At 41.7% G+C, this 24,679-nt stretch overlaps 1 protein-coding gene across 1 annotated transcript in view; it reads right to left on the bottom strand.

Moving 5' to 3' along the window:
* Positions 1–24,679, bottom strand: part of STXBP2 (syntaxin binding protein 2) — a 209,452-nt gene that overhangs the window by 63,190 nt on the left and 121,583 nt on the right. The window lies entirely within an intron of this gene.

The following is a 24,679-nucleotide window of genomic DNA, read 5'->3' as shown; positions in this document are numbered from 1 at the left end:
AATTTTAGTGAAAATATTTTCCACTCAAATGATGAATAGCTATATTGTGTGGCCACAGAGTGTAACCTTTTTTGTATTTGCACACATTAAATTTGATCTAACTTTTCTTGTTCTTTGGGTATCAAATTTCCATGTCATGGACCCACTTGCAAAATTCTTCAGCACAGCTACAAAAGGCTAGCTAGACTAACACTTCTACAACCAAAGTATTTGTCCTTAGGAATGGCAAATTGTTTTGCAAGCTGTGGGAAAAGAGAAGCTGCATTGAGTCATTCGAAACAAGTGCTCTCCCATCCTATCAATCTCCCTTGTTTATTTATATGCAATCATAATAGCCCCTTGTTGCAATAACGGAATTTAGCAGCCAGAATTCAGTTTCTGGTTTCTGAAAGAACATACCGTCCGTTTGATCTGTTGTTTTTCATAATTCTGAAGAATTTATTTGCGAAATATGCTCCTATTGTACTCGTTGTTCAGGGACAGCCATCAATGTTGCTGGGTTCTTTGAAATGTTAATGTTTTGGTTGTGAGTGGTCCACGACTGGGGCTGTTAGTAACAGAGGAGGATGAACCAGGGACATCTTGGTACCTTAGGCCAGCATTCTTGCAAGCTGAATCTGAGTGGGAGTGAGGGAGAGCTGGGACCTGAGGAACTTCCAGAGACTATAGAAACCCCAAGTTGGTAATGTCTGACACAGAGGGGGAGGAAGACATTGAGCACCGGGAGCCCCTATTAGATGCCTGTGTCAGAAGGTTTAGAAGTCGACAAGAGCAGCTTTATGGGGAAAGTTGTAGAAAGTAGTCTATGGGAAAAAGTCCAGTCAGTCATAGCTCTAGGAAACAGTTGATCACGCCCAGTCTGTATATAATGGAGGATTTCTGGATAAAGATTTGCCCATGTTACACCAACACTCCGCAGTATGCATTGGTTGCTGATTGGTTTCCGGTCACAATTCAAAGTGTTGGTTATGACCTATAAAGCCCTTCATGGCATCGGACCGGAATATCTCCGGGACCGCCTTCTGCTGCATGAATTCCAGCGACCAGTTAGGTCCCACAGAGTGGGCCTTCTCCGGGTCCCGTCAACTAAACAATGCCGTCTGGCAGGACTGAGGGGAAGAGCCTTCTCTGTGGCGGCCCCGACCCTCTGGAACCAACTCCCCCCGGATATCAAAGTTGCCCCCACCCTCCTTGCCTTTCGTAAGCTCCTCAAAACCCACCTCTGTCGTCAGGCATGGGGGAATTGAAATTTTCCCTTCCCCCTAGGCTTATAGAATTTATACATGGTATGTTTGTATGTATGATTGGTTCTTTAAATTGGGGTTTTTAAGATTATTTTTAATATTAGACTTGTTTACATTGTCTTTTTATCGTTGTTAGCCGCCCCGAGTCTGCGGAGAGGGGCGGCATACAAATCTGATTAATAAATAAATAAATAAATAAATAAATAAATAAATAAATAAATAAATAAATAAAGAGGTGTGGATTGGCAACGTTTGTCATGGAGGAAGATCCAGATCCGGAGTTCCAGAAGTGCCGTGCTGAGAAACTGCCGTGGCTCCTTTTAAAGTTATGCAGAGTTGCCAAAGAAGAGAATGAAAATAAATCTGGAAATCTGTGAGGTTACGTGAGTGATTTACGGACCTTATCAAAAAGAAAGATTGTGCTAATTGGCTGCCTCTTGGCTGCCCCACAGTGTGTTACCTCCTGGCCAGTTTGAGCAGGACCTCTGCCAACATGAATTGAAAAGTCTGCTTATATATAAAAAGTGTTCGAATTAAATCCTTTGTTCGTGGAGGTTTCTTGGTTCCGATCCGGTGGGCCCAAAGCAGAACAGTTTTTAGTTGTCTTTTAAAAGATTAAGATTAAGATTTATTAGATTTGTATGCCGCCCCTCTCCGATTCTAATATTCTAATATTCTGTTGCTATAAACCAGCCAGAAAACACTGCTCTTAGGTAGGCTACCAATATTGTAATATAACAAAATGTGCAATCGCTAGATTCCTACAAAAAATAAAATAAAATAATTTCTCTGGTCAGGATCAATATGAATCTATAGCAAAGATGAAATAAACCATGACAGATTTTTCAGTTTCTAAGTCGACAAGTCTATTGAGTGTTTAATTGGCAATTACAGCATTTCATCCATTTATTTAGTCAAATTAATCTTCTATGTCGAAATGTCAAATCAACAAGCAAGCAAACAAGCGGTATTTTGGCAAGGCAAACAGAAGCCCCTTGGGGCTTCTAGGGGAGGGATTCTCAGACAAACATATGTATTATTGTATTCCCCTTTGGGATTATTCTCAAATAATGGACTGTAACTATAGGTGACATGAAAGCTGAGGAAATGGGGAATAGGAAAAAATGAGAGAACAATTTCACCCCCTTTTTATTTAGCATTTTTTCTGAAAAAGGTGAACAATTTTGAGGAAAACAAAAACTCTCCAACACAGTATTTTATTTTAGAGTAAAGGAAAGGGACCACTAGATCACTATCCTTAATTTCCTCAGAATATTTTCTGTTAGGGTATGCAATATTTTAGATCCATAGGCAAAAGGATGATTCTTATTAAGAAATGCACACAGCAACTGTCTACACTTCTGAAGCCAAATGTGTTATTTCCTGGGATCTATGAAAGTTGCTTGGCTTCCTTTTAATCATGAGTAGAGATGTTCAAAACCTTCAGAATGACCATTTCAGAGTAGGGGGAGTGTTGTGTCCAGAGGACAGTTGAGAAATGTTGCCCGCCTCTTACCCTTGGATGGGAAAATACAAAGCCTGGATTGGCCGGATCAGCCTGGCAGCAGGAGGTATAAATAGCTGCCAGGTGCAGCCATCTTGTTGTCATTGTTAGCAGTTCCAGTTGAATGTTATCATTAACTTAGTACAATAAACCTTTTGTGAGTTCCCTGGCCTACCAGTATCTTTATTGGGTAGATTTTACACTGGCGATGAGGATGGGATTCGAACACCTTCCTGCCATATAAGGCAACACTAGCAGAGCTCTTACACCGCTTACTGAACAACGACAGACCCTGGGTTTGAGGGGAGGTGGAACAGGCCTCGTTCGCAGCTGTCAAGGACTTGCTGTCTTCTGACGCAGTCCTCATTCAATACAACGATCAATGGCCATAGGTGCTTACTGCAGACGGCTCCCCTTATGGTAAAGGTGCTGTACTCAGCCACCAACTAACAAACAGTTCTCAGGCCACCATAGCGTATTTCTCACAAACCTTGTCCAACACTGAGAGAAGTTACAGTCAGACAGACAAGGAGGCCCTGGCCCTTGTCACGTTGGTCAAAAGGTTCCATGATTATCTCTATAGCAGACCTTTTGTATTACAAATGGACTACAAACCCTTACTGGATATACTAGCAAGCACCAAAGAGTCCCCACAGTTCATCTCCCCTAGAATGACTAGGTGGACAGAATTTCTGGCTGCCTATTCCTACCAGTTGCAATACAATCCCAGGAAGAACATATCACATGCAGATGCCCTTAGCCGCTGTCCCCTGCCTGTACCTGTAATAGACCCTTCACCTGCATTCCAGGTCCGCCTTGTGGAGGAACTCAGTAACACATTGTCTGCCTCCAACATAGCCACCCACTCATCCACAGATAGCACCATCACTCAGGTCATTGATTCTTCTGTATACATTTTCTATTTTGGAAAGTAATTTAGTTTTTTCAAAGTCAATTTCGTGCCCTGTTTCCAAAACAGAAAATGTATACAGAAGAATAATTATGGAAGCCATAGAGATAGAAAGACACCCCCTCAGCATGAACAGACGAGATGACAGGTCCTGCCTACCAGAGATTTGGAAACCAGCCTTAAACAAAAAAACATATCATATTCATCACCATGTCAATCCTTCAACTAAATGTGATTCCACCAACCAATCAAATCATTAAAACATAGTCACCCAATCTATTTGCTACATTCAAACCAAATCTCCACCCCCAACACTATATATAAGGAACAAATGGCAGTTGCAAACATTCTATATTTACAGCAGCACGAAGCTTATAACTTCAGCCTGATGATGGTGAATGTGATTTCACCGAAACGTCGCATAGACACTCAAAATATTACATGGGGCAAAACCCGAACTCAGAACAATCTACATACATATACCCATGAAAATCTACAAAAACAAATATACATTTATATTGATTGATTGATTTGATTTGATTTGATTTGATTTGTATGCCACCCCTCTCCGTAGACTCGGGGTGGCTAACAACAATAGTAAAAACAGCATATAACAAATCTAATATTTAAAATAACTTAAAAACCCTTATTAAAAACCAACCAAACACACACACAAACATACCATGTATAAATTATATAGGCCTAGGGGGAAAGAATATCTCAATTCCCCCATGCCTGATGACAGAGGTGGGTTTTAAGGAGCTTACGAAAGGCGAGGAGGGTGGGGGCAATTCTGATCTCTGGGGGGAGCTGGTTCCAGAGGGCCAGGGCCGCTATAGAGAAGGCTCTTCCCCTGGGTCCCGCCAATCGACATTGTTTTGTCAACGGGACCCGGAGAAGGCCAACTCTGTGGAACCTAACTGGTTGCTGGGATTCTTTTATTTATTTATTTTGTCCAATACACAATAATATACAATGAAGCTTATAGAGATAGAATAGAAAAGATATAGGAGATATAGGAGAGACTATAGGACAGGAGACGGAAGACACTCTAGAGCGCTTATGTATGCCCCTTACTGACCTCTTAGGAATCTGGAGAGGTCAATCGTGGATAGTCTAAGGGTAAAGTGTTGGGGGTTAGGTGATGATACTACGGAGTCCGGTTATGAGTTCCACGCTTCAACAACTCGATTACTAAAGTCGTATTTTTACAGTCAAGTTTGGAGCGGTTAATATTAAGCTTGAATCTGTTGTGTGCTCTTGTGTTGTTGTGGTTGAAGCTGAAGTAGTCACCGACAGGCAGGACGTTGCAGCATATGATCTTGTGGGCAATACTTAGATCTTGTCTTAGTTCTAGGCTTTCTAGGCCCAGGATTGAAAGTCTAGTCTCGTAGGGTATTCTATTTCGAGTGGAGGAGTGAAGGGATCTTCTGGTGAAGTATCTTGGACATTTTCAAGGGTGTTAATGTGTGAGATGTGATATGGGTTCCAAACAGATGAACTGTATTCGAGGATGGGTCTGGCAAAAGTTTTGTAAGCTCTGGTAAATAGTGTGAGATTGCCAGAGCAGAAGCTACGTAGGATTAGGTTTACAACTCTTGAAGCCTTCTTGGCTATGTTGTTGCAGTGGGCTTTGGCACTTAAATCTTTTGTTATTATACCGAGGTCTTTAACCGAGTGGGGATTATCTGTGATAATTTGATTATTTAGTTCGTATTTGGAGTTCAGATTCTTCTTTCCAAGGTGTAGGACAGAGCATTTGCTAGTTGAGATTTGGAGTTGCCATGTGTTAGACCACTCAGAAACAGAGTTCAGTTCTTTTTGGAGAGTAGTTGTGTTATCGGTGGAGTTGAAGAGTTTTACATTGTCGGCGAAGAGGACACAGTTGCTTGTGATGTAATTGCAAAGGTCATTGATGTAGAGAATGAAGAACGTTGGTCCCAGTACACTACCCTGGGGAACACCGCTTTTAACTGGGACGGGGGTGGATATGGTGCTTCCTATTTTGACCACTTGTTGTCTGTTTGACAGGAATGCTGTAATCCAGCTATGGAGGGCTCCTGAGATGCCATAGGATTTGAGTTTTACAAGTAGTTTGTCATGGACCATTGAATCAAAGGCTTTGCAGAAGTTGATATAAATTGCATCTATGGATTTCCCTTGATCTAGATGAGTTGTCCATATATTTTTGCAGTAGAGGAGCTGCAGGTTGCAGGATAGTTTTTTTCTGAAACCAAATTGTTTGTTAGAGAGCAAATTATTAGTTTCTAGATGGAGAGTAATTGATTTGTTTATAATTGATTCCATGACTTTGCATGGGACGCAGCATAGTGAAATCGGTTTGTAGTTATTGACAAGAGAGGGGTCTCCTTTTTTGAAGATGGGGATGACCATTGCTTTTGACCATAGCTTAGGGAGTGTGCTGGTTCTGAAGGATTTTTCGAAAATAATGCTTACTGGTTCAGCTATGGCAGAAGAGAGTTTTTTTAGGAAGTAAGCACATGGACCATCTGCTCCGACTGATAGAGAAGGTTTAAGGTCACGTAATGCTTTTTCAACTCGGTCTTCAGTGAAGTCTACTTGGGTTAGGTCGTTGAGAGAGTTTGAGGTGTGATTGATGAAATTGGGGGATGAGCCATCGCTGCTAACAAAGACAGAGCCAAAGAAAGAGTATATCTATTCTATTAATATATCTATTAATTCTATATATTCTATAAGTTCAGTATTTTAATAAGTAAAAGTCAATATTTCTATATAAGTAAATTACTATAATATAATATAAATAAAGCATAGATAAAGATATAATTAATAAATTTCTAATAGCACCTGATTAAATAGAGGAGTAGCTGATTGTATAAATATATTATATTTTGATATTATAAGCTTCCCCTGGTTTTTATGTATTAAGTTCTTTTGAGTTCTTTTCTTTAGTAGCTTTATATTCTCAAGCAGTCAGGCAGTCAGAGAATAATAACTTAGTTCCTCATTCAGAAAATGTTTACAAACGGGTTGCAACATTACAAGAAAATGAATTCCAACTCCAACAATTTATTGCTTCAGTTCACCACAGTCCTGCTCATAGTATTAAAGACTGCTCTTAAAATCAGTGTCAGAACTTCTCACCACGGAACAGTCGGGGCTGCCCGTTTTTTGTTTTTTGTTTCCCCACGTCTCAAACTTTCATTAGGATCTCAGTCCAGCACCCTCAACTTCTACAGAAAGATCCAATCCCAACACTTACAATATCCACCTAATATCCACAAAGACCCAATTCACGGTTTGGATAGATAATTCCTGTTTATTGCAGCTTCTGGCCACCAGAGGAACTACAGTCTACGCACTGTAGTGGAGACTGTAATGGCGGTGAGACAGCAGCAGACTTTGTCTGCTGTACTGGACGGTACAAAGCGATGGAAGGGGCCAGCAGGGATGCCACATTATTACGGTACCGCTATGAACAGCTTTGAATGGTACCGTATGTTTTTTCATCGTACCGTATGTAAACTTGACTACGCCTTTTTTTGGGGGGTGCCTTATATTAGCAAATTCTGCAAAACCTCTGACATGCCTTATTTTTGGGGTACGTCTTATTTTCGGGAAAACAGGGTACGATGGATAATTTTCAATGAAATGGTAGTATTAGTTAAAAGCAATGCGATGGGAGAATTTAGAGAAATAAAACAAGCAGCGATAGAACGCACCCAGGGGTAATAGTCTTGGGTTGGAAGGATGCGACAAAATGGACAACGCAAAGTTGTCCTTTGCATTGTACATGGTGAATCATATTCAATTTGAGATTATGGACAAAAGGATGAATTTGGTTAACGAATCTGATTTGCGACAACTGATGGGACGATGGGACAAGGTAAGACGATATATGGTTAGTAGAATCTGAGACCAAGCTGTAAGGAATAAATTGGAATCACTTTATAATATGTAAATAGATATTTTGCTCTTGAGTTAAAATGGTATATATAAGAAACACCCCCAATTTGGTGGTGGGGTGTGAAAGTTTATCTGGTGGTGGGCACCAATCACTGAGCTCTTCTTGTATGTTGTGTGTGTGTTTTATATTCTTTATTTTAAAATCAATAAAAAAAATTAATTAAAAAAACCCCATCTGCCTCTACCTAGGATCAAACCTACAACCTCCTGATTGTGAGGGAAGAGCTCCACCTCTAGGCCACAGCAGCTATGTTGCATTATTGACTGGAACGATAGCAGGATTGACCTCGCTTTTCTGAATTGAAAAAAGGAGACAAGGACAGAGAGAGGGGAGAATGTTTCATGTAAGCAGGGGTTCTGGCCCTCTGAATGATTGAGGATCATTGTCTTTTTACTATTTGCAGGAAATTTAGTGAATAGAACAAAACTAAGTTCAATCAATCATATTTCATTGCTTTGCGTATAATAAAAAAAATAATGGTAATGAACTTTTTTGGGGTTGTGGAATCACTTTTTAAAAATAAAATCAGACTGATATTACATGCACATAGAAGAAAAAAAGGCAGAATTCTACATTACTGCATGTACCGTATTTTTTCGGAGTATAAGATGCATTTTACGTCCCAAAAGAGGGTGAAAACCTGAGTGTGTCTTATACACCAAATGTAGCCCCACCCATCCACCCCCACAGTGGTCTCTGCCTGCCAACAATTTACCTCCTCGCAGCAAACAGCAGCAGACCCTGCTTAGCACAAGCCACTGATTACCTGCCTCCCGACACTCAGCTGATTGACTGAAGTTGCCAGCAAGCCCCCCTGCTAAAATGAAAGTGAAACTAAAGCTGCATGGAGGCAAATCGCTGAAGGGATCAGACTGTACTGAAAGTGGCTGCTCATTTTCTCCAATTCAATCCAATGGATCAGGCACACATGCTCAGAAATACAGTGTATATCATCTGTGCTGTTTGCTTTTTTCCTTGTTTTCCTCCCTCAAAACTAAGGTGCGTCTTATACTCTGAAAAATACGGTAAATAAATTGACAAAGGTGTAAAAAATCAGAGGAAAGATCATATATTTTTCCAGGTGCCCTTTCCATATGTGAAGAGGGGAGACCAAGTTTCCAGTGATGTAAGTGGCTGCTACTCACAAAGTAATTCGGGCATAGATGTATTGAAATAGCTACTGTGTTTCCCAAAAAATAAAACCCTGTCTGAAGTAAGCACTTGGTTTTATTGCCATGCACGCAAAAGCTTGATTGGGTTTGTTATTAGAGGATGTCTTATTTTGGGGGAAATAGGGTAGAAACACAAATTTTCATCTGGAAAACATGTTGAATAAGAAATCCATATGCTTGAAATAATGAAATCAGAGTGATAATGAAGTGCAGAAAGTTAGTACCCAGCCTTCTCCTAGAAGAATGAAATATCGTAGGAAATATTAAAAAGGCAGAATATTATGGATGAGAAAAGGACAAACATGCTCTTGGAAAGCAGCCCCCACCTTTGTTAATAGCCCCAGAAAGACTGGTACTAACTTATCAACAAGACAAAAGGCTGGGCCAACTTATCTACAAAACAAAAGCCTTTCACCCTCTGGACATATTAAGATTAGCCCTCTACCCATCTCACCACATGGCACCTGGGAAGATTGTATCACCCATCAAGGTTCAACCAAGCCTGGGACTCAAGACAGCCTACAAAGTTTTCCCCACATGGCTCCACATGGGAGCCTGAAAACCAATCAGAATACATGCCCTTGCCACAGGAACAGGAAGAAAATTCAAAGACCAATAGAGGGGTCTCTCTCTCTCTCCCTTCCTCCCTTCCTCGCTCTCTGTCTCCCCCGCCACCCCCACGTGCTCAACTGCCCAGGACCTCAGACCATGTTGTCCTATCCACCATTAAACCACCTTTCCAAAAAGCCTCCATGTCTCCAGTGCCTTTCCTCCCTTTTGGATCTGAACCCAGAGAGGGGTGGAAGGATGATGAAAAATGCAGAAACCTTTGCCAACTTCTTTAATCCATGATTAAAAACCCCCTCCAAAATCTCTTGTCTTTGCCTCCAGATAAAGCTAATCTTTCCTGTTCAGTTATCATGATAAAGAAGTCTTATTTTCCTCTCCTTGAAGAGTAGATTTTAGAATAAGAGGAGAAGGAGAGTCACTGCCGAAGGAAGAAGGTGAGATGAGGGGTGTTGTGTTCGTTTAAATAAATGGAGAAAATTCACTGATTGGGTAAGACGCGGCTATTGGGAAAAGAGCCGCGAAAGTTAAAAAGTTGACAGTTAGAAAAAGCCCGTGTATTGAAACAGTATAAATAGGGCGATGAGGAGGTCGAACTCCCGCGAAGCAACCATGAGCTCGGTCATGGCTCCACCACCACCTTTCTTCAATTCCGACTCGGAATCGTGGACATCGTACATGTCCAAATTTAGAATCTTTCTTCAAGCAAGCAACCTGCAGGATGCAGAGGACGACAGAAAAAGAGCTATTTTCTTGAGCTATTGCGGACCAGCAATTTACAGCTTAGCCTCTACTCTCATTGATCCAGATACATTGGAAACCGTCGCATGGTCAACCCTACAAACCAAGCTTGCCGCTCATTTCCAACCCACGACTCCCGTTCGTGTACACCGTCACCAATTCACTCAAATGCGACAATCTGAAGGCGAGTCCACCAACGACTTCATTACCTGCTTCCGCGCCGTCCTACCCAAATGCAGGTTCAAGGACCCTGAAGAACAATTGGTTGACCGCCTGATTTTCAGCTTAAACAACATCTCCCTCCAGAAGAAATACCTCGTTGACGAAGAAGCCTCCCTCCAAGACGTCCTGAAAGCCGCTAAAGCTTCGGAAATCTCCGAAACATCTGTTGCTGAAATCAAGCGCACCACACCTACTGTCAACCATATTCCAGACGACTCCGAATGGCCCAGTGACCCGAGCGACAACAAACACCTAGATCTACCGATGATTCACGTTCTTCCAACCGCAGAGGTAATTGCCCCTCTCCCATTAACTCAAACTCTTCCCCCCCTGAGGACAAACTGTTTGTCTCGTTACTTTTAAACAATCTTCCCTGCGAAATGGAACTGGACACAGGCTCGAGACATTCTATAATGCCTTGGCAAAAACTAAGACTGTATTTGCCACACGTGAAAAAATCCGACTTAAAACCGTGGGATGTGGGCTTAACCCTGCTGTTCTGTTCGGGTCGTATGTGACCCGAAACCAAGTTTGAGTCCCTGTAAAACATTTTCCCTGCATATCTGAAACTTGAAATTCCATGAGTTTTCATCATTTCAGGGGTTCTCTCTATGAGAATTTTTTTGGGGGGGGTGGGGGGTTTCTTTCTTGCTGAAAAAAAAACCTCCCTAATGTTATGTTCCCGGGTCTATTTGACCCGGACTGCAAATTGATCATTTTAGGTACTTATATTTGGTCTTTTTGAAAGCTTTTTTCACCTGGAAACAGGTTTGAACATTTCTGCACACAATGATATGAAAATTGAAATGAAAAAAGTAAATCTTATTGGTTTATTTCGTGGATATAATGCATGCCCCCCCGTTTTTGTGCATTTTTGTCAATTTTTCCAGTTCAATTTTTTCAATTTTTCCAGTTCAATTTTCATATCATTATGTTCAGAAATGTTCAAGCTAACAATCCCACACCAACTTTAGTAAAATAGAATGGATTTTGCTAGCAAAACTATCCATAAAGTGAAGACTATTTCAAAAAAACGGAGGGGCATGCATTTCATCAACAAAATAAACCAATATGCATCAATTTTTCCAGTTCAATTTTCATATCATTATGTTCAGAAATGTTCAAGCTACCAATCCCACACCAACTTTAATAAAATAGAATGGATTTTGCAAGCAAACCTATCCATAAATTGAAAAAATTCACAAAAACGGGGGGGCATGCAATATATCCGCAAAATAAACCAATAAGATTTACTTTTTTCATTTCAATTTTCATATCATTGTGTGCAGAAATGTTCAGACTACTTTCCAAGTGAAAAAAGTTTTCAAATTGACCAAACATAAGCACTTCAAATGAAGAGTTTTTGGTCCGGGTCGTATGTGACCCGAACATAACATTAGGAAGTTTTTTCGAACAGAACAGCAGGGTTAAGTGACTTTCAAGGTCGGAAAATTCCTGTATTAGGTTGTTTAAGTGTGCCAGTCGTATTCAGAAAATTTTGAGGTCTTTTACCTCTTATTGTGGTGGATGGCCCCAAGCATACCTTATTGGGGCTTCAATGGTTACATCCCTTGGGCATTACAATTTCAGGGGTCCACAATGTGTGTGAAAATGTTTATGACCCAAAAAACCTACTAAGTGAATTCCCTGAGGTATTTTCAAGTGAACTGGGTAAATATACAGGCAACCCTATTTCCTTTAATTTAGACCCAAACGTTGCTCCAATCCGCTTAAAACCCCGCAGAGTTCCAATACCATTATTACCTAAAGTAGACGAACAAATAGACAAATTGGTAGCTCAGGGCATCTTAATTCCCACAGATCATGCCAGGTGGGAAACACCTATAGTCACCCCCATCAAGCCGGACGGCTCCATAAGAATTTGCGTGGACTACAAAGCAACCATTAATAAAGCATTGCAACACAATGCTTACCCCATCCCTGTAGTCCAACAACTTTTACATACTTTAGGAAATGGCTCCATTTTTGCAAAATTGAACCTTGCGCAAGCTTATCAACAGCTCCCCGTTGACCCAGACACCGCGGAAGCTCAAACTATTGTCACTCCTAGAGGCGCCTTCAAATGCTCGAGACTCCAATTTGGGGTTTATATAGCCCCAGGGATTTTCCAGGGCCTCATGGAGCTCATTTTAAATCACATTCCAGGGGTCGTCCCATATTTTGATGACGTGTTAATCTCTGCCACTTCAAAGGCAGAACTTTGGGACAGAATTAGAGCTGTATTGACAAAATTTAAGGAAACCGGTCTCCACTTGAAAGCAGAAAAATGCTCCTGGGCAGTCCCCAGTGTTGAATTTCTGGGATTCAACATTGATAAATCTGGTATTCACCCCACCAATGATAAAGTTGCGGCCATTAAAAACGCTCCGACCCCCACTAACAAAACCGAATTACAAGCTTTCCTGGGACTACTTAACTTTTATTCCATCTGTCTTAAACAGAAAGCGACGGTGGCGGAACCGCTTCATAACCTTCTCAAAAAAGACATTGCCTGGACGTGGGGACCAAAAGAGCATGCTGCTTTTATTGCAGTAAAGAATTTGCTTTCTTCAGACAGCGTGTTGGTACAATATAACATTGCAATGCCAATAGCGTTAACATGTGACGCCTCCCCTTTTGGCATAGGCGCCGTTTTGAGCCACATTTTTCCAGACGGGACTGAAGCCCCAATCGCATTTTATTCCAAAACACTTTCTTCCACTGAAAGAAATTATTCCCAACTTGATAAAGAAGCCCTTGCAGCCGTAGCAGGTGTCAAGAGGTTCCATTATTACCTTTGTGGCCACCCCTTTCTATTAATTACAGATGACAAGCCCCTCCTAGGTATTTTGGAGGGAGACAAGCAAACCCCCACTTTCCTATCTCCACGAATGACCCGGTGGACTATTTTCTTAGCCGGCTACAATTATACTCTTATCCACAGGGGGGGGAAGGACATCGGAAATGCTGATGCTTTAAGCAGGTGTCCACAAAAAGAATTAGTCATCGATCCTGCCCCAGCATCTAGTATACTCCTAATTGAAATAAACAACCAGTCACTATTAACAGCCTTAGAAATAGCGGACCACACTAACTTAGACCCAGTCTTAAAAAATGTTAAACAATGGACATTAAAGGGATGGCCAGCAGAAAAACCATCAGAAGAATTTCAACAGTTCAAAAACAGACAAATAGAACTCAGTGTTTTTAAAGACTGCATTTTGTGGGGGGACAGAGTAGTGATTCCGAAAACACTCCCAAAAAGAGCATTGCACTTGTTGCATCAGGGACACCCAGGAATAGTTAAAATGAAAAGTATAGCAAGAAACCATTTCTGGTGGCCAGGATTGGACAATGACATAGAATTGTGGGTGGGTGGTTGTGTTCCCTGCCAAAAATCAAGATCCAATCCACCAAAAACCAAACCATCAGAATGGCCAACACCAAGAGGGCTCTGGTCAAGTATACATATAGACTTCGTAGGACCAATCAGGGGCCAATCCTTTTTAATAGTAGTAGATGCCTACTCTAAATGGCTGGAAATTGAACTGATGACATCTACTACTACCAGCGCTACCATAAAAGCATTAAGAAGGATGTTTGCCACTCATGGCATTCCAGACATTGTGGTCTCCGATAATGGGCCACAATTTACAGCTCGACAAATGGAACTATTTTTAGCAGAACAAGGCATTAAACACGCTCTCATCCCCCCTCATTTTCCGCAAGTTAATGGACAAGCAGAACGAATGGTGAGAACAACAAAAGAAGCATTAAACAAGTCACCACCAGGAGATTGGCAACAACAAATTGACAAATTTTTAATCATCCAACATATAACCCCATCTGCTTCAACTCAAAAGAGCCCAGCAGAGCTTCTGATGGGCAGAAACATTCGCTCAAAATTAGACCGCATTCACCCAAATTATCAAAATGAACAGAAGGAATTTAAAATACAAACAGAAAGACATTTTAACATTGGCGATTTAATTTATGCAAAAGATTATGACTCAAATGATAAATGGAAAGAAGGAACAGTAATAGAAAAAACAGGTTTTAAAAAATATTTAATATTGTTAACAGACGGCCGCAGTTGGCGTCGTCACATTGATCAACTACGCAAACAAATTAGAACTAACCTTAACATTTTACCCACTATAGAAAACTCAAAAGAAAACTTACCCAAACCTGTTCAGGACTCCAGCGATGGCTACCTGTTGCCCCTGGAGGCCAGCGAAGACTCAGCTGCAACATCGCAAACAGAAACTGGCCTTAGCAGAGCAGAAACAGCGCCGACCATTAGGGAGGTAGCTCTCAGGAAACTGAACTGCGCAGGTCACAACGAACCGTGAAGCCACCAATCCGGTTACAGGACTACATCACTTGGATAAATACGTAGCCCATAGTTTTTTCTAAAAAGGGAGGGGTGTTGTGTTCGTTTAAATAAATGGGGAAAATTCACTGATTGGGTAACACGTGGCTATTGGGAAAAGAGCCCCGAAAAGAGCCGCGAAAGTTAAAAAGTTGACAGTTAGAAAAAGCCCGCGTATTGAAACAGTATAAATAGGGCAACGGATTAGCCGTTGCCCTTGTTGGGGAGTTGCTCAGTTGGTGAACGTTTGTTTTGTCCTGTGTTCCAATAAATGAGTTTGAATCAACCGGACTCCAGAGTGGTGACTTAACAAGGGGAATAAAAGAAATGCAAAACTTTAAGGCTTTTTTTAAAAAAGAGGAACTCTGAGGCGGTGAGCAGGAGCACGCGCCTCCCATACACCTGGCGCAAGGCAGCCTCCCATACACTGCACCAGAGAGAGAAACCCAGGCGGGTCAGAGGGGGGAACCTCCCGCTCCTTTGACCGAAAGGTGGATGCTGCTGCTACCTGCTGCCTTTTCCTTCCCATGCTGAAGGGCTCCCCTCTCCTGTCGCTCTCTTGCTTTGTAGCCGGGGCCTTTCCTTCACTGTGGTGACTCCTCAGTTTGGCTGAAGCCGAGTTGATCTGGCCGGGACAAAGTGCCCCCTTTTGCTTTTCCGTGCCCAGATGCTCAGGGAGGCAACCTTGGGCTGGGTGTGTGGGAGACAGCGCAAGGGAATCACCACAGCAAAGTGGTTTATTCTCTGTCCAAGTGCCCAGAGAAAGGAAAATGCTTCATTCGCTCTAGACTGCCAAAGCCTCCTTAAGCGCCACCGAAAGGCTCCTCTGGCAGCCCAGAAAAGCCCGAGATAGCCGGGATTAAAGGGGGAATGGCAGGAAACTGGCCGGGCCTTCATGGCACTCTTAAATTTCCTGGGAAATTTTTCCGGGCTCGGGTTCTTAAGTAGAGACAAAAAAATCTTGAACACCCGGTTCTTATCTAGAAAAATTCTTAAGTAGAGGTGTTCTTAAGTAGAGGTACCACTGTATTCTTATTTTTCTTTCATTTTCTTTTTTCTGCATATTTTTTTTCTTTCTTTTCTGCATTTATTCAGTCATTCCTTTTCAGTATGTATTGGTTATCCTTTAAATCAAATGTTCAATAAGATTATAAAAATCAAACTGCTACAATATTTACTTCAAGACCTAAATTCCTCCAATAGTTTTTTGAAATTATTCTCCTCACATACAGATAAGACATGCAGAGTATTTTCTGGCTTAATGTCTGGAATTGAGGATTAGTAGGTTCTTTTCCTTCTATGTATTCAACTGTGATGGAAGGGGAATTAGTGAATTCATTGAAAATTTAGTGAAAATATTTTCCACTCAAATGATGAATAGCTATATTGTGTGGCCATAGGGTGTAACCTTTTTTTGTATTTGCCTACATTAAATCTGATCTACCATGTCATGGACCCACTTGTAAAATTCTTCAGAACAGCTACAAAACGTCAGCTAGACTAACACTTCTACAACTGAAGTATTTGTCCTTGTGAATGGCCAATTGTTCTGCAAGCTGTGGAAAAAGGGGACAGAAACTGCTGGGTTGAGTCATTCAGGACAGTCAGTTTTCATATTTCGAAACAGGTCTTCTTCCATCCTATCAATCCCCCTTGTTTATTTATATGCAATCCCAGTAGCCCCTTGGTGGAGTAGCCCCTTGGTGGAATTGAACAGCCAGGATTCAGTTTCTGGTTTCCGAAAGAACATACCGTCTGTTTAATATGTTATTTTTCATGATTCTGAAGAATTTATTTGCGAAATATGCTCCTATTGTACTTGTTGTTGAGGGAGAGCCATCAATGTTGCTCCAAAGTTGTTGGGACAGGAAGAGCTGACTCCCGAAGGGAGGGGCCGCCAGGGAGGCCTCCTCTCCGCAGGCGCACTGTGGGCCCGCTCCCAGATGAAGCGTTAGTCCGGCCTTTTAAAACCATCCCAATTACTCATGCGGCCCCATGGCAAAATTAATTGCCCACCCCTGTCCTAGAAGAATGAAATATCCTAGGAAGTATTAAAAAGGCAAAATATTATGGATGAGAAAAGAACAAACATGCTCTTGGAAAGCAGCCCCCACCTTTTTTAATAGCCCCAGAAAGACTGGTGCCAATTTATCTGCAAGACAAAAGGCTGGGCCAACTTATCTACAAAACAAAAGCCTTTCACCCTCTGGACATATTAAGTTTAGCCCTCTACCCATCTCATCAGATGGCACCTGGGAAGATTGCATCACCCATCAAGGTTCAACCAAGCCTGGGACTCAAGACAGCCTACAACGTTACCCCCACATGGCCTCCACATGAGAGCCTGAAAACCAATCAGAGTACATTCCCTTGCCAGAGGAACAGGAAGAAAATTCAAAGACCAAGAGAGGGGCCTCTCTCTCTCTCCCTTCCTCCCTTCCTTGCTCTCTCTCTCCACCCCCACCCCCACGTGCTCAACTGCCCAGGACCTCAGACCATGTTGTCCTGTCCACCATTAAGCCACCTTTCCAAACAGCCTCCATATCTCCAGTGTCTTTTTTCCCGCTTGGATCTGAATCCAGATGGGTATAAGGATGATGCTTTGCTATGCTTTAACAAAACTGTTAAGACCTGAAAGGCTGTAAGTCATCCTGCCAACTTTCATGCCTAAGGTGGAATTAGATCCCAGTTTCCTGGTCTCTAGCCTGGTGCCCATATTTATTTTTTATTCATCACATTTCTATACAGTAATCCCTTGCTACTTCGCGGTTCAGCTTTCCCGGATTTGCTACGTCACGGTTTTTTTTCAAAGGGAAAACAAAGGGAAAAGAACGCCCGGTCAGGGATGGTTTGTGTGTGTGTATGCCGCCGCCCGACTACAGGAAAGCTGCTACTACTGCTGCTGACCACTGAGAGAAGCCAGTCTCTCTCAGCGGTCAGCAGCGGAAGGTTTTAAAAAGTCCAAATATTTGTTAAATACATAAAAAATATATTTCCTCTACTCCGTGGAAATTGGTTTTTCGTGGTCAATCTTGGAATGCATCCCCGGCGAAAAGCTGTACCCCAAACTCATCATATTTGCATGCCTCTGGGCAGTTTAGAAGGCTGTACCAAACATCATTTAAAGCTTTCAACCAGCTGCAATTGGATATGCAGTGTGTATCTTTACTCAACTTTGATCATGATGTTACAAGTCCATTGCAATATTTATCAAGCAACAGTGTGTGACTTCTAAAGCAATTATTTCTGCTCAGTCTGATAAAGATAGTGTGTTTCCGTATTCACAGACATCCTTTGAACAGGTCTGCATCTTAATGGTAATGAAAAGGAGAATAAGTGACAGCTCTGAATTTAGATTTTCATTACAATGAAAGATAAAACAATTCCAAGCAAACAAGGCACTAGGCGGAAAGCACTCTTCAGTTTGTGGGTGTTTTATGTTCCACCCTTCCTTTCTGTGGTCTAGAATTAAAATAAAGCTCTAGAAGAATTAAAGCTCAGCAGACATGAATTGGAAACATTATTCTCACACCCTTTCCAAATTAGGAAACTCAAAGGACCAAAGCAAACATGACTAAGAAACAAAGGTTGTGCAGATCATATACTAATACTTTTTGATTCCTCCTAATTTCCCCATAACAACCCTGTAAGCTTTTTCACTCCTTCTAATTTCCCCTTCAAGCTTAATGTCTGGAACTGAGGATTAGTAGGTTCTTTTCCTTCTGTTTATTCAACTTGTGGTTGAAGGGGAATTAGTGAATTCATTGAAAATTTAGTGAAAATATTTTCCACTCAAATGATGAATAGCTATATTGTGTGGCCATAGAGTGTAACCTGTTTTGTATTTGCATACAAATATTAGATCTACCCTTTCTTGTTCTTTGCAAAATTCTTCAGAACAGCTACAAAACATCAGCTAGACAAACACTTCTACAACTGAAATAGTGTCCTTGTGAATGGCCAATTGTTTTGCATTCAGGACAGCCAGTTTTTCATATTTTGAAACAGGTGCTTTCCCATCCTATCAATCCCCCTTGTTTATTTATATGCAATCCTAGTAAGCCCCTTGTTGCATTAATGGAATTGAGCAGCCAGGATACAGTTTCTTGTTTCTGAAAGAACACACCGTCTGTTTGATATGTTATTTTTCATGATTCTGAAGAATTTATTTGTGAAATATGCTCCTATTGTACTTATTGTTGAGGAAGAGCCATCAATGTTGCTTGGATCTTTGAAAGATACTGCAGTTGAAATTTTAATGTTTTTGTTCTGAGTGGTCCACGACTGGTGCTGTTAGTGACAGATTCTGAGGAGGATGAACTGGGGCCGTCTTGGTACCCTAGCTAGCGTTCTTGACAGATGAATCAGAGAATGAGAGTGAGGGAGAGCTGGAACCTGAAGAACCTCCAGAGACTGTAGAAACCCGAAGATGGTAATGTCTGACTCAGAGGGGGAGGAGGAGGACATTGAGGACTGGGAACCAGTGTCAGAAGGTTTAGAAATAGACGAGAACAGCTTTATGGGAAAAGTTGTAGAAAGTAGCCTATGGAAAAAAGTCTAGTCCAGTGATGGCGAACCTATGGCACGGGTGCCACAGGTGACATGCAGAGTCATATCTGCTGGCACATGAGCCATTGCCCTAACTCAGCTCCAACTTCCATGTGTGTGCTGGCCAGCTGATTTTTGGCTCACATAGAGGCTCTGGGAGGGCATTTTTGTCTTCCAGAGAGCCTCTGGGGGGATGGAGAAGGGCGTTTTTACCCTCACCCAGCTCCAAGGAAACCTTTGGAGCCTGAGAAGGGTAAAACACGAGCCTACTGGGCCCACAAGGAGTTGTGAAACAGGCTATTTCCAGCCTCCAGAGGGTCTCCAAGGGGCGGGGGAAGCTGTCTTTGCCCTCCCCAGGCACTGAATTATGGGTGTGGGCACTCACACATGTGCAATACAAATCCAATAAATCAAATCAAATCTAATCAAATAGCACCCGCCCACACTCTTTCGGCACCCGAGGAAAAAATGGTTCGCCATCACTGGTGTAGTCAGTCATAGCTCTAGGAAACAGTTGATCACGCCCAGTCTGCATATAAGGGAGGGTTTCTGGGTAATGAGGCATGGATCTGCAACCTTTGTCATGGAGGAAGATCTAGATCCGGAGTTCCAGAAATGCCGTGCTGTAAAATTGCCATGGCTCCTTTAAAAGTTATGCAGAGTTGCCGAAGAAGAGACTGAAAATAAATCTGGAGATCTGTGATGTTATGTGAGTGATTTATGGACCTTATCAAAAAGAAAGAATGTGCTAATTGGCTGCCTCTTGGCTACCCATTATATGTTATCTCCCTAACAGTTCGAGCGGGGCCTCTGCCAACATGAATTGAAAAGTCTGCTTTTGTCTGTACAAACTGTATATAAAAACTGTATATATATAAAAAGTGCTTGAATTAAATCCTTTGTTCGTGGAGGCTTCTTGGTTCTGATCCGGTGGGTCCAAAGCAGAACAGTTTTTAGTTGCCTTTTAAAAATATTACTGCATTCTAATATTCTTTTGCTATAAACCAGCCAGAAAACACTGCTCTTAGTTAGGCTACCAATATTGTAATATAACAAAATGAGTAATCACTAGATTCCTACAAAAAATAAAATAAAATTATTTCTCTGGTCAGGATCAATATGAATCTATAGCTAAGACAAAATAAACGATGAGTGATTTTTCAGTTCCTAAGTCAACAATTCTATTGAGTGTTTAATTGGCAATTACAGCATTTCATCCATTTATTTAGTCAAATTAATCTTCTATGGCGAAATGTCAAATGAACAAGCAAGCAAACAAGCTGTATTTTGGCAAGGCAAACAGAAGCCCCTTGGGGCTTCTATGGGACGGATTCTCAGATAAACATATGTATTATTGTATTCCCCCTTAGGATTATTCTCAAATAATGGACTGTAACTATTAGTGACATGAAAGCTGAGGAAATGGGGAATAGAAAAAAATGAGAGAATAATTTCACCCCCTTTTTGTTTAGTATTTTTCTGAAAAAGGTGAACAATTTTGGGGAAAACAAAAACTCTCCAACACAGTACAGTGATACCTTGTCTTACGAATTTAATTGATTCCGGGAGGAGGTTCGTAAGGTAAAAAGTTCGTAAGACGAAACAATATTTCCCATAGAAATCAATGAAAAACCGATTAATGCGTGCAAGCCCAAAATTTACTGCTTTTTCAAGCCAAAGTGCCCATTTTTGTGCTGGTGGGATTCCCCTGACACTCCCCTCCATGGGAAACCCCACCTCCAGACTTCCGTGTTTTTGTGATGCTGTAGGGAAATCCCAGGAGGGGAATCCCAGGATTGCAAAAACAGGTGCCCCGCTGGCAACGGAAGTCCGGAGGTGGGGTTTCCCAGCGAGGGAAGCCTCAGCAAAATTGCACCATCACAAAAACATGGAAGTCCTCAAAACCTCACCTCCAGACTTCTGTGTTTTTGCGATGGTGCGATTTCGCTGAGGCTTCCCTCGCTGGGAAACCCCACCTCTGGACTTCTGTTGCCAGCGGAGTGTCACGCTGTAAATTGACAGCCTCCAAAGACATTAAGAAACATTCAGGAGTTAGATAGTTAACTCTGTTTATTAATGTAGCTCCTCCTCTATGATGTAACTGCTTTGCTCACATCCTCCTTCTTCTAGGAAGAGAAGCAATTAAGCGGACATTACGATCTATATTACTTAGCAATGTAGACGTTCATTTTATGTCTCCTAAGACAAACTTTATTTTTCTACTTTTTCTAATAAAAGTTTAGTTCTTTCGAACATGTTTTGCTTGTACTTTAATAGCCATCTCCTCCGGAAGGTCCTGGCTCAGTCCTAACAGGCTGAGCACCTTGCAAAGGTAGGACCCTCTGATCCAACACGGAGCACCTGTTTTTATGATCCTGGGATGCCCCTGAGGCTCCCCTCCATGGGAAACCCCACGTCTAGACTTCCACATTTTTGCGATGCTGTAGGGAAATCCCAAGATCACAAAAATGGGTGCTCCACTGGGAATCCCATTTGAAAGGTGCTTAACACCTGTACGTCTGGGAGAAAATAAAAGCAAATGTGTCAGACAATGAACCACATAAGAGCAATTTCCAAAGAAGCTCAATGAGCCTGGAAAAAGAGATGGTTGCTTTAATAATAATAAAAAAGATGATTTGTACACATTCCCACACATTTCTGAATAGCAGAATGGCAAAGTTGGAAGGAATCTTGGAGATCCAATCACCTGCTGAGGCAGGAAGGCCTATAGCATCGGTGGCGAGCCTTTTTTTGCTCAAGTGCCAAAAGTTTCAGAACTTCCGGTAGGCCCATTGGGTCTGTTTTTTTATACCCACAGGCTCTGGATGCTCTCCTGAAATCTTGGGAGAGTGAAATGCCTTCTGCTCTCCAGAAGGCCAAATGTCAGCTGGCCAGTGTGCTGGAATTGACATAGGGAAAAGCCTCATGTACCTTCTGATATGGCTCAGCATGCCACCTGTGGCACAAATGCCATAGGTTTGCCATCATGGCTCTATGCCCATGATGGCTAACTTAAGGCATGCATGCCATCACTTTGGAATCACGAACCATTGCTGGTTGTTCTTTCAGGTTCCAGAGTGTCAGAGCTGCACTTTTTGAAGATAGCCAGCCCAAGCAGCTAACCAACCCAACCTGCCAGCCACAGACCAATAGATATGGAGTTGAAATCTTCAATGAAATACAGCAGCAGCAGGAAGTATCTTTACAAAATATATATTTACTTCTTATTTACACTACTAACTGATTTAAAATTTGGTCTACATGGAGCAAAAAAATTCTTTTCTTCCATTTTCTCTCTATCTCTCTTCCTGCCTCCCTTTCTCTGTATTTCTCTCTCTTTCTATCTCTCTCTCCCTCTTTCTTTCTTTTCCTTCCTCTCTTTTATTCTATCTTCCTTCCTCTCTTTTCTGTTTCTCTCTTCCTTCCTCCCTGTCTCTTTCTATTCCCTTCTCTCTCTTTCCCTCCTTCCCTCCCTCTTGCTCTGTCTGTTTCTCTCTTCCCCCTCCCTTTCTATCCATTTCTCTCTCTTTCTCTCTCTTTCCCTCCTTCCCTCTTTCTTTCTCTTCCTTCCTTTCTTTCTCTCTCTCTCTCTGTCCCTCTTTCTTTCTCTCTTCCTTCCTCCCTCTCTTTTTCTCTCTCTTTCTCTCTCTCTTCCTTCCTCCCTTTCTTTCTATTTCTCTCTCCCTCTTTTTTTTCTTTCTTTTTCTTCCTTTCTCACTCTTTTCTCTCTCTATTTCTCCCTCCCTCCCTCTCTTTCTCTCTCTTCCTTTCTTCTCTCTCTCTCTCCCTCTCCATTGTTGGCAGGTGCTGTGGGAGGCTGAGAGGGCGAAGAGACAAAAGTGGCGAGACCAGAAGCTGAGCTTCCTTCTTCGCGGATTCCAAGTTTTTTCCTGGAAACGGCCAGTAGAATCTGCAGGGGAAAAACTTGGAACCCCCAAAGAAGGAAGCTCAGCTTCCGCATTGCCCAAAATCGGCCGATGCGGAGATCCAGCAATCTCCAGCTGGCAGCTTGTCTCAAAAAACATTGGGACTTTTAAAAAATGCCCCAGGATGCGGGACAAATTGCTAAAAAGCGTGACTGTCCCGTAAAAGCGGGACGTCTGGCCACCTTAATCTAGTTCCACTCCATTGTTTGAGAATAATCCTAAAGTGATAATAAAGCAGATAAATTACCAGAGTTAAAAACATAATCAATGTATGTTGCAATAATGATGAAAATACCCACAAAACTCAGTAGAATCGCATCCTACCTGTAACAGGATGGAGGAAGAGATACCGTAATTTATCTTTAGGAAGGATGTTTCTTATCTTTCGTATTATTTGTGAGAGTTCATTTTTTTTCTTCACGGTTTTTGAGGAGTTATGGTTTTCCTCACTGACTTTGCTGGTCGCAAATGGCAATCCCAGGATCCCAGCGTGTGGCAAACACCATAAATATACGCCGGTTGCTGAAGACTTCTGATGACTGCTGGCTGCCTGCGATTTGGCAGTTCAAATCCCACCAGGTTCAAGGTTGTCTTAGCCTTCCGTCCTTCTGAGGTGGGTAAAATGAGGACCCAAATTGTTGGGGACAATATACTGACACTGTAAACCACTTAGAGATGGCTGGAAAGCACTGGAAAGCGATATATAAGTCTAAGTGCTGTTGCTATTGCTATGTTTGCTGCTAAGCAAGGTGGATATTAAGCAGTGATGGGCTTCTATGGGAACAGTCAGAAAAGCAGTTCCGGCAGCAAAATTTGGAGCTCCACCCCAGAGCACCCAATTTACACTGAAAGATATCGAAACAAAATGCATAAGCCATTAAATAGCCCACAGTGTGGTAGTAAAAATTTTGGTAGCCCATCACTGATATTAAGTGAGTCACACCATTTTTAAGGGGTTATGTCTTCCCCACTGACTTTCCTGGTTGCAAATGGTGATCCCATGATCCCGGCATGTGCCAATCATCATTGCCGAGCTCCTAAATGTTGATCATGTGGCCACAGGGATGCTGCAGGGTTTGTAAGTGAAAGGATTGATCATAAGTCCATTTTTTTCAGTGTTGTTGTAACTTCAACCAACTGTTAAATGAATGGTTGTATATTGAGGACTACCTGTATCATTATTTTCAAGTCAAGCCAGAGAAATAGAGTTTTTTATTTTCAAATACATAAAATTATTATATTATAGGAAATGTCCTTGTGCTGTCACCCGCAGAAGAATCGCATCATAACCGTGAGTTATTTTGGGGATAACTATAATAAAATAATTTGTAATATCTCATTGTGCTGTGTTATCTTACTGGGAAAAAATCATCTTGTACCAGTAAAGTCTTAATCTTGCCAGTGCTATCCTGATGAGATTAGTCACTGGAGTTAACGTATTCTTAAAGATAGATTTGTATATTTTTTTCTTAGGTAAATTCTTTAACTTTTGCTACTTCCTTCTCTGTGGATTAATATTGAGCCCAA

This window comes from Erythrolamprus reginae, chromosome 2 (genome assembly GCF_031021105.1).
Source record: "Erythrolamprus reginae isolate rEryReg1 chromosome 2, rEryReg1.hap1, whole genome shotgun sequence".
NCBI lineage: Eukaryota > Metazoa > Chordata > Lepidosauria > Squamata > Dipsadidae > Erythrolamprus > Erythrolamprus reginae.
The sequence above is the reverse complement of the archived record's forward strand: the minus strand, read 5'-3'. Positions and strand labels throughout refer to the sequence as shown.